Source organism: Drosophila guanche, unplaced genomic scaffold, assembly GCF_900245975.1.
Source record: "Drosophila guanche unplaced genomic scaffold, DGUA_6, whole genome shotgun sequence".
In the NCBI taxonomy this organism is placed as follows: Eukaryota; Metazoa; Arthropoda; class Insecta; order Diptera; family Drosophilidae; genus Drosophila; species Drosophila guanche.
Window position 1 is genome coordinate 3472126 of NW_022995743.1, and position 7761 is coordinate 3479886.

A 7761-nucleotide genomic window follows, 5' to 3' on the forward strand; every position below is an offset into this window, starting at 1 on the left:
CCCCCCTGCAGCTCCTCAGCTGTCACCAGAAATAGTTTTCGCTATGCTCTACAAATTGCTCATTACATTTAGTATGATGAGGCAGTCGGAATGGCAATACAAAGAGCAGTGGGGAGTTGGTGGACAGGCCACTGAATGTACACTTTTTGGCTCGAGAGTTTTTGTGCACTGTGCTACAAAGTGAAGGAAATATATCCCATGGAATGGTTGTCGGAATACACTTATAAATGGTGGGATCAAGTTACTTACCAGGCTCTATCTCTATCCCTTTCTAGCGCTTGTCTCTCTGTGCATGGTGAATAAGTTACTTTTCACCTTGTAAGTAAATTCACCTTGGCTGGGATGATCTTTGTAGGTGCTCCAGTAAGAGGCAGGGAGGGATCTTTCGTTACATTTTCTTTGCTGTCTAGATTCCCATTCTCCCCTCTAAATATTTCCCTGCCTTCACCATTCCACATCCTTTGTTGTGCAGTGCTCCCCTGCACTTATTATGCTTTCGTTTAACTTAATTGGACTGCCATATACGTGGGGCACCTGTTGCTCTGTTGCTCTGCTGCTCTCGCTTCCCACACTGCTAAGACAGACTCCTAATTGGCCATGGGAGGTAGCTCTTTTTACTGTTATGTTTGTTGTGTTGCCACTTTTGGAGCTGCCGCCGCTGCTGTCCCATCAAAGCAGCTAATTTCTGATGATATCCACAGGCGGCGGGTCAGGCATTTGCAATGGAAGGCAATGGCAGAGAGGAGGGTGCAGAGGGAGTGCAGAGTGCACCCTGGGAGTGCACTAAAAGCCTGTCGGTGGCTCCAAATTGAATCAGTCGCAGTTGGGTCGACACACTTGTGTGTGTGTCTCTCATTGTCCGTTAGTGAGAGAGTTCCTCTCTATGTCTGCTTGCCTGCCTGTCCGTACGTGTCTGCATCTGTGTCTGTGTCTGTGTCTGTGTGTGTGTCTGTGTGCGTGTCTGTTTTAGGGCCCCCGGGGGCGCGAGTTTGGTGTCCATCCTGCAATGGTGCGGTGCGCCGGGGCGACGTGAGGCACCTCTCATGAAATGTGACCGCAATTGCGGTTCGTTAGCTGCATTTCAGCTGGTCCGCATGCTCCCCCATCCATGTAGCAGCCGCCACTGAGGCAGCCTTGCCACCTGCACGTGCTGCCGCCAAAAAACAAACCCCAGCCGCAGTGAAGGGGGGAGGGCTATAGGTGAAGCCTTCTTCATGGGGGTAGCAATGCCAAAAGCGTTGTGCTTAAGTGGTCCCAGCGACCAAAAGCACTTTGACCATGCGGTGGGAATAGCCTGCCAACGAAGCCTTCCCCTCCGCTCCCTAATATGATGCTTGAAAGCTTTGTGGAGCAAGAAGCCATGGAGCCATGAAGGTGAATCCGCTAACTCCTGCCTGGGATTATTTATGATGAAAAATATCAAACGCTTCGAGGATTTGCCAGGCACTTAACGGCAATTAGCCTCGGGGCCACACACACCTGTGGATTCCGGCAGCAGACAAATTCGAACCCCAAAAGACACCACGACGAGCACTCCATCCACCTGCATCCGCAATCACAGCCCCGACAGCGACGCTCGACGGGATTTGCGCATCATCAAATGACCAACTTGAGGTAATTACCAACAAAGACGAGGAGGAAACACACACACAAACACACACACACACACACACACACACACAGCAGCAGCAGCAGCAGCAGCAGCAGCTCATCCCTCCGCTTCCTTCATCGAGCAAAATTCTGGGCAGGCACGCACGGGAAAAACTTCTGTCTGTGCCCCACCTCCAGGAGCCAAAGCACAGAAGCCAAAAGCCAGAATCCCATTCCATTCCATTTCGGTGTCTCCTTTCAGTGCTGAACAACGTGACAGGCATGCGGAATGAGCAGAAGCTGGAGCTGGAGTCGAAGGTGGAGCCAAAGTCCAGCCGTACGAAGCTCAACAATTTAAACGGATCCTGTCCTGGATTTCAAGGATATGTCGCATTAGCAGTGCCCTGACCTACTCATGAGTACCAAATGAGTTGTTAGGAGAGCAGAGTGACAAGGGGATGTCACAGCTCACCCCCACACACACACTCTGTGCCCGAGTGTGTCCTTGGTGGCGGGGGTTCGTGACTTTTGTTGCCAAACTAAATATTGTTAGGCAAAGTAAACGAAGTTGTAGACATTGTAGAGCCATTGGAGAGCTGAAAGGTTGGGCAGGGACGCCGTAGCAAGGGGGCTGGCAGCTTTATCTTAATCTGAAACTTCATCTTTGAGCAGTTTCTTCGTTTTGTTTCTGATGAATAACGCTTCAATCAAGCAATCGCTCTCTCTCTCTCTCTTGTCTTTCTTCAATCAATTTCTCGGTTCTCTGCAGTCCCTCTTGTCAGGCGCTAGGCCTCTGCCCGCTGCCAACGTTGGGGCTCCTGTGGGGTCTTGGATCTTATATGCCAGGACCTATGCTCCTTGACTATTACCGTTAACCGAAACCCAATGCCGTTGCGGCCATTCAAGTCGACATCCTACGATTCCAACGGCACCCCCCCCCCCCAGTTCCTTTTTCTTGCCTGCTGCTGCTGCTTCTATTATAGATTTCCTTCTTCATTTTCCTGTTTCCGTGTCGCGTTTGCCTCTATGTGTGTTCATTTTTCCACCATTATGAAACCCAAAGCCACGACATGGAGGATGTTGCAGTCGCGCCACAAGGACGCACCTTAAACAGACTGCAGCACACACCCACACACACACCCAACCGTATTTCTATGAGACCGACCCACATCCTGGATGGATGGAGCGGCAGGAGCAGGCTCTAGCTCATTGTTGACGCAACTTGCTCATTAATTTTTTACGCTTAATGTGTTCTCATAATGATTTTTAAATTGCGTCTCAGATTTCACAGATTTTCGCGGCCACCTCTGTGGATTTTCCCTCAGTCGCTACCCAGAACCCCTCCCACCCCACTGACGTCAGAGCCAGCCAGTCCGTAGAGGTGAAGGCAGCTCATTAGCAGCCGGCCGCGTCCCGAAAACATTCATAAATGCATTCATTTATGCCTCCTGCTTTTCATTCATTTGTACGCGAGTATCAATGATTCACTGATTTTCCCTCACAATTCATCCATTCATTCGCTCAATTGATATTTTCGCAAGCAGCGCAAACAACGGCCACAGCGAGAGGATAAACAATATAAATTTATTGAACGCACCGCGATGCACTACAACAACAGGAGGCAAGAGCTAACACTGCACGTCGAAGCGTTTAATGCCCTAACTTTGCTGCTTTGCATGGGGAACTTCAATCTAAGCTGAGTCTCTCGAGCTACTCTTTTCGGTCTCTTGCTCTTCGCTTGAGTCATAGAGAAAGAGAGAGAGAGAGAGCGAGAGAGCGAGAGGCTGTTCCCACTTCTCCGTTATTTAAGTGTAATTTTGTGAGTGGCAAAACATATGCCAAATATGATAATACCCTCTGCATGTGCATGTGCATCAGAACTGGTACTCAAGGTGAATTTACTGACGTCTTCACCACGGTGAGAATCTCCATCTCTATCCCCTTCTAGCGCGTGTCTATGTTAAAACCGAGAGAGCGTGGTGAATAAGTTACTGGTCCACACCACAGCGGACAAAGTCATCTCCAAAGTGAATTCACTTTGCTGCCCGACTGCTGTTTTGGTTGCATGTGATTCTACTTGTGCTGCTGCTCTGCCCCTGACTCCCGCTGCTCCCACTAGTGCCCCCGTTCTGGCCACACAAAAACTCCTTTTCCTGCCACGCTGTGCACTTGCCGAGAATAGGCCGTCCACCAGCGGCCAGCCTGTGAGCCCAGGGTACGTTTTGTCCGGCTGACAAATTTAATTACTGCTTGGCAGCGGGGCCTCTCTTTCGACACTGATATGGGCCGAGGACCCACAGAGAGGCAGACAGGCAGACAGATGGACAGACAGGCGGAAGGACACATGGGCTAAAGAGAAGGACAGGCAGCTCTTGTGGGCCAGGCACCGAACTGAAGTCACTTCATTTGATGCGTCAATCAGCACAATCAAAAACTGCAGCCATGAAAATCAATTAAAAACGCGTTGACATACTGGCCCAGGCACAGGACGAGGCCCCGGGCAGCCAGGCCGAGGCTTTGGCTCCCCAGGATGTTGTGTCTGTGTCCTGGCTGCTGCCTCCGCCTGGGGCTCGTCGCATCCGTTGGCTGTCTGTCAACAACGTTGAACGTTTTGCAATTGACGCCGCCAGGATTAACATTTATATTTCAGTCAGAGGACTAACAGGAGGAATCCATGGATCCATCTATCCATGATGGAGCAATGGCCAGGCCAGGGGGTGACAGCAGGCGAACCCTACTCTGCCGCTGCTATTTTTGCTTGTTTCATGCTCTTTGCAATTCATTTGATATGCAAATGCTCTTTTGTAGCGGATACAAGTAACACATACGACTGAGTGGTGGCAGGGGTGGGGCCATGGGGCACGTGGACTCTGGCAAAACAAATCAAAGGCCGAGCCAAACGACCAGAGATGATGCCGCACAATTCTCTACCCCTGCAGGTTGCTCCTCCTACTTCTGCTCCACTGTTCCACCTTCTATTTTTTTTGGCAAGTGGTTCCCATCCGATCGGAATCTGTATCGGTTACATGGCTGACATCAGCGGGGCTCGTTGCATAGTTAATTGCTGGCACGCTGAGTTGCACAAACACCAAGAGCGGTGGCACGGGGTACGTGTCTACGCCCACTTAATAAATGAAATGTCATTGAGGCATGCGGCAATCAGCGCCGTGCCGCACAAAATCCCACTGAAAACTATACTTACTGACTGACCGGTGGATTGGATAACTGAATGACTGACGGGATGACTGACTGACAGAATGACTGACTGACTGGCTGGCTGGCTGGCTGGTTGACAGCGTCCAAGCGGGGGCTTTTGCTTTATCTGCCTCTTCAGGGTGCCACACAGCAAACAATGGCAGTGAAAGGCAGCGAGAGCGCCAGCGTGTAGGCGTGTGGGTGTGGGGCACTAAGAGTCACACGCACTTGGCCACTTGTCACAGAAACCCCCTTGAGCAGCCCAACCAAAAGTTGTGGCAGCCAACAGCAACGCAGACTGCTGGAATACCCTGGAAACGGAGAGGATCGAAAACATATCTGAGCCATTGTTGAGCCACTTCTTGCAGCGTTTCTTTCTTGAAGGTTTTTATTTCAGCTGCCGGAATATCTCCCACACGTATCCCCACTGCTACCCTCACACTTCACACAGAGACAGTAGATTTCAGAGAGAGAGAGAGAGAGAGAGAGATCCCTAAAAAAAAGAAAGAGGAGGTGAATGGCAGCGAAGCGTTGTCCGGTCCAGCAATTGCAACATTGCAACTCAACTCTGGGCTGGTGCTGCCACTGCTGCTGCTGCTGCTGCCACACTGGTTCTCGTACTGGTTGGTATGTACTGCTCTTGCAACTGCCACTGGTGCTGTGTCAGCTGCAACTGATGACATTGTCAGACATCAAGGCGGCTCCCAGCTATGAAAGGACTAACAAGCCGGACAGTTACTCAGCGTCAGACAGCGTTGGGTGGGATTGCCCTTCTGCCTGCTGCCAGTGGGGGGATGGTCTGGGGCATGTGTCATATGGGGATGGGGCAACCTCGTGCAAATTAAAACTTGGGCCACACACTTGACACGTGCTTAGTTTGTGCTGCTGCTCCCGCTGCCCCCAAGCCTCTCACTGTATCTCCTCCTTTTTTTTTGGCTTTGCATGTTTGCGGCTTCTGCGGCTCTGCACCCCCTGCCCCCTGGCTCTTTCTCTGTTTGGTTTCCGGCTCCGGTACGGCAACTGCAGGCAGGCTCTGAGAAGCGTTGGGTCTGCTCTGGGCAGCATTTACGTTTCTTTTTTTGTGTGGCTCTGCACGGTCTTTGCTCGCTCTTTTTTCACTGGGTTTTGCTAGTTTAATTTATGAGATCGTGCCACCTAGCAGCCCACCTCCCACTGGCGTGCGGATGCATAAACTTGTTGCACCCACACACACACACACACACACCGCAGCAGGTGAAGGGGCAACTTTGCTGCTGCTGCTGCTGCTGCTGCTGCTGTTGATGATGATGCGGCTGCTGATGGGACGGGGAGGCGGCTGTGGCTGTGGCTGTGGGTCGGACTGGGGTATGCAACTGAATGTGGCAGCTTAAAAGGTTTCGGTTTCAGCAGTCGAGTCGCTGCCATTAACTGTAATTAATTTCATTTGTGTACTTTTGCATAAAGTAAAACACAAAAATTGAAACATAAAAAACTTGAACGCACACAAAAATATACAAAAATCAAATGGCCATAAAATAAATTGTGCTAATTAAAATAGCCAACAAATAAATAGTAGTGCTATGTTATGATTTGAATGAAAATTAGTTCTGAAATTAAGAAATATTAATACTGGTTTGGTTTTTGTGTGTCTCTGTTCTCCAAGCAGAAGTTTCACTGCCTCATTCCTTCTTGGCTGAAATTAAAGCTACGAGAAATTTAAAATATATTATGTTAATTTTACAAATTAAATGCTAAAAATGGCAACATTTTCTTTCGGTTGGACACATCATTTAAATGATTTCAAATGGGCTTAAACATAAATTAATTTCCTTTCCATTTATTGAAGAGTTCTTCCTCAAAGTGCAGCAAATATTGTGGCCTTAATTCAATTTACTTTTCAGCCATGCATTTTGTTTGCAAATGTTGCACTCCGCTTTGGGGCATATCTGCAACTGTTGCACAAAATGCTGCCACTGCAGCTAAAAGTGTTTGTTGTTTTATTTTGCTTGTACAAGAAGATCTTTTTTGTAGGCATTTCGATTTTGGGCAGCAGTTTATTCAACACTAAAGTTGGGAATGTAAAGGGCCTAGTAAAAATCGCTCAAAAAGGAATTATTGTTATGGCAAGCTCTTCTTTTCTCCAAAGTAAATTGATTAAAAATGTATGTGAAAGTGGCTTTAAAGGACTGATCAAGCTTCAAGGGTATCTAATGCTTCGTTACTCGCACCTGACTGTTTTCCCACTTATTTTTTTCACGCACAGACATATGTTTGCTTGCTAAAAATTGAATCAAATAGTAATTTATGGTCTGGGAGTCAGTTTTTGCCAACTCCAGCAAAATGTACCAACATTTAGTCCTGTTTTGTTGCTCCTGTTTGAGGCATATTTTTTGCATGGCTTTGCATAATTTTGGGCATAATTTTTGGCAGAAACCAACTTTGGTTTGAGCGCAGGGAAGCTGCTGCTGGCGGGGCCACAGTCAGTGGCAGGGGTGTCTGTGTTTTTGTACAGAAATCTAAACACTCCACCCAAAAAGCCACTTGTTTTTGTTGCGCCCACTCGGTCTCCGGCGCCCACTCTCTGATTGCAGCACATGCAAGGTGTATTTTTATGGGGTGGGCACTTACATTTACATGCATGCATGTTGGAAAAGCTAGAATTGACGAAACGGTGGCCGTAGGAGAGGGATCACCCGCTTGCAGATAGCAGCAGCAGGGAGGATGGCTTTCACCTCTCCCCTCCCCCCGCATGTGGGTGTACGATTTTGATATGGTTGTGTTTTGGCGACGCGACGCCAGCAAAAATCCGCGATGCGAAAAAAACTAGCAAACGGCAGCAAGAAATTGCTCAATTTTTATGAATAGCAATAGTCACACAAAATGGAGGCCTCCTACACAGGAGTACGCAGTCACAGCCCCTTAACAGTGGGACCACCCGCGACCTCTGGCTCATCCATTTTTCACGCAAAAGCGAGGATGGGGGACATGATGGGTGCT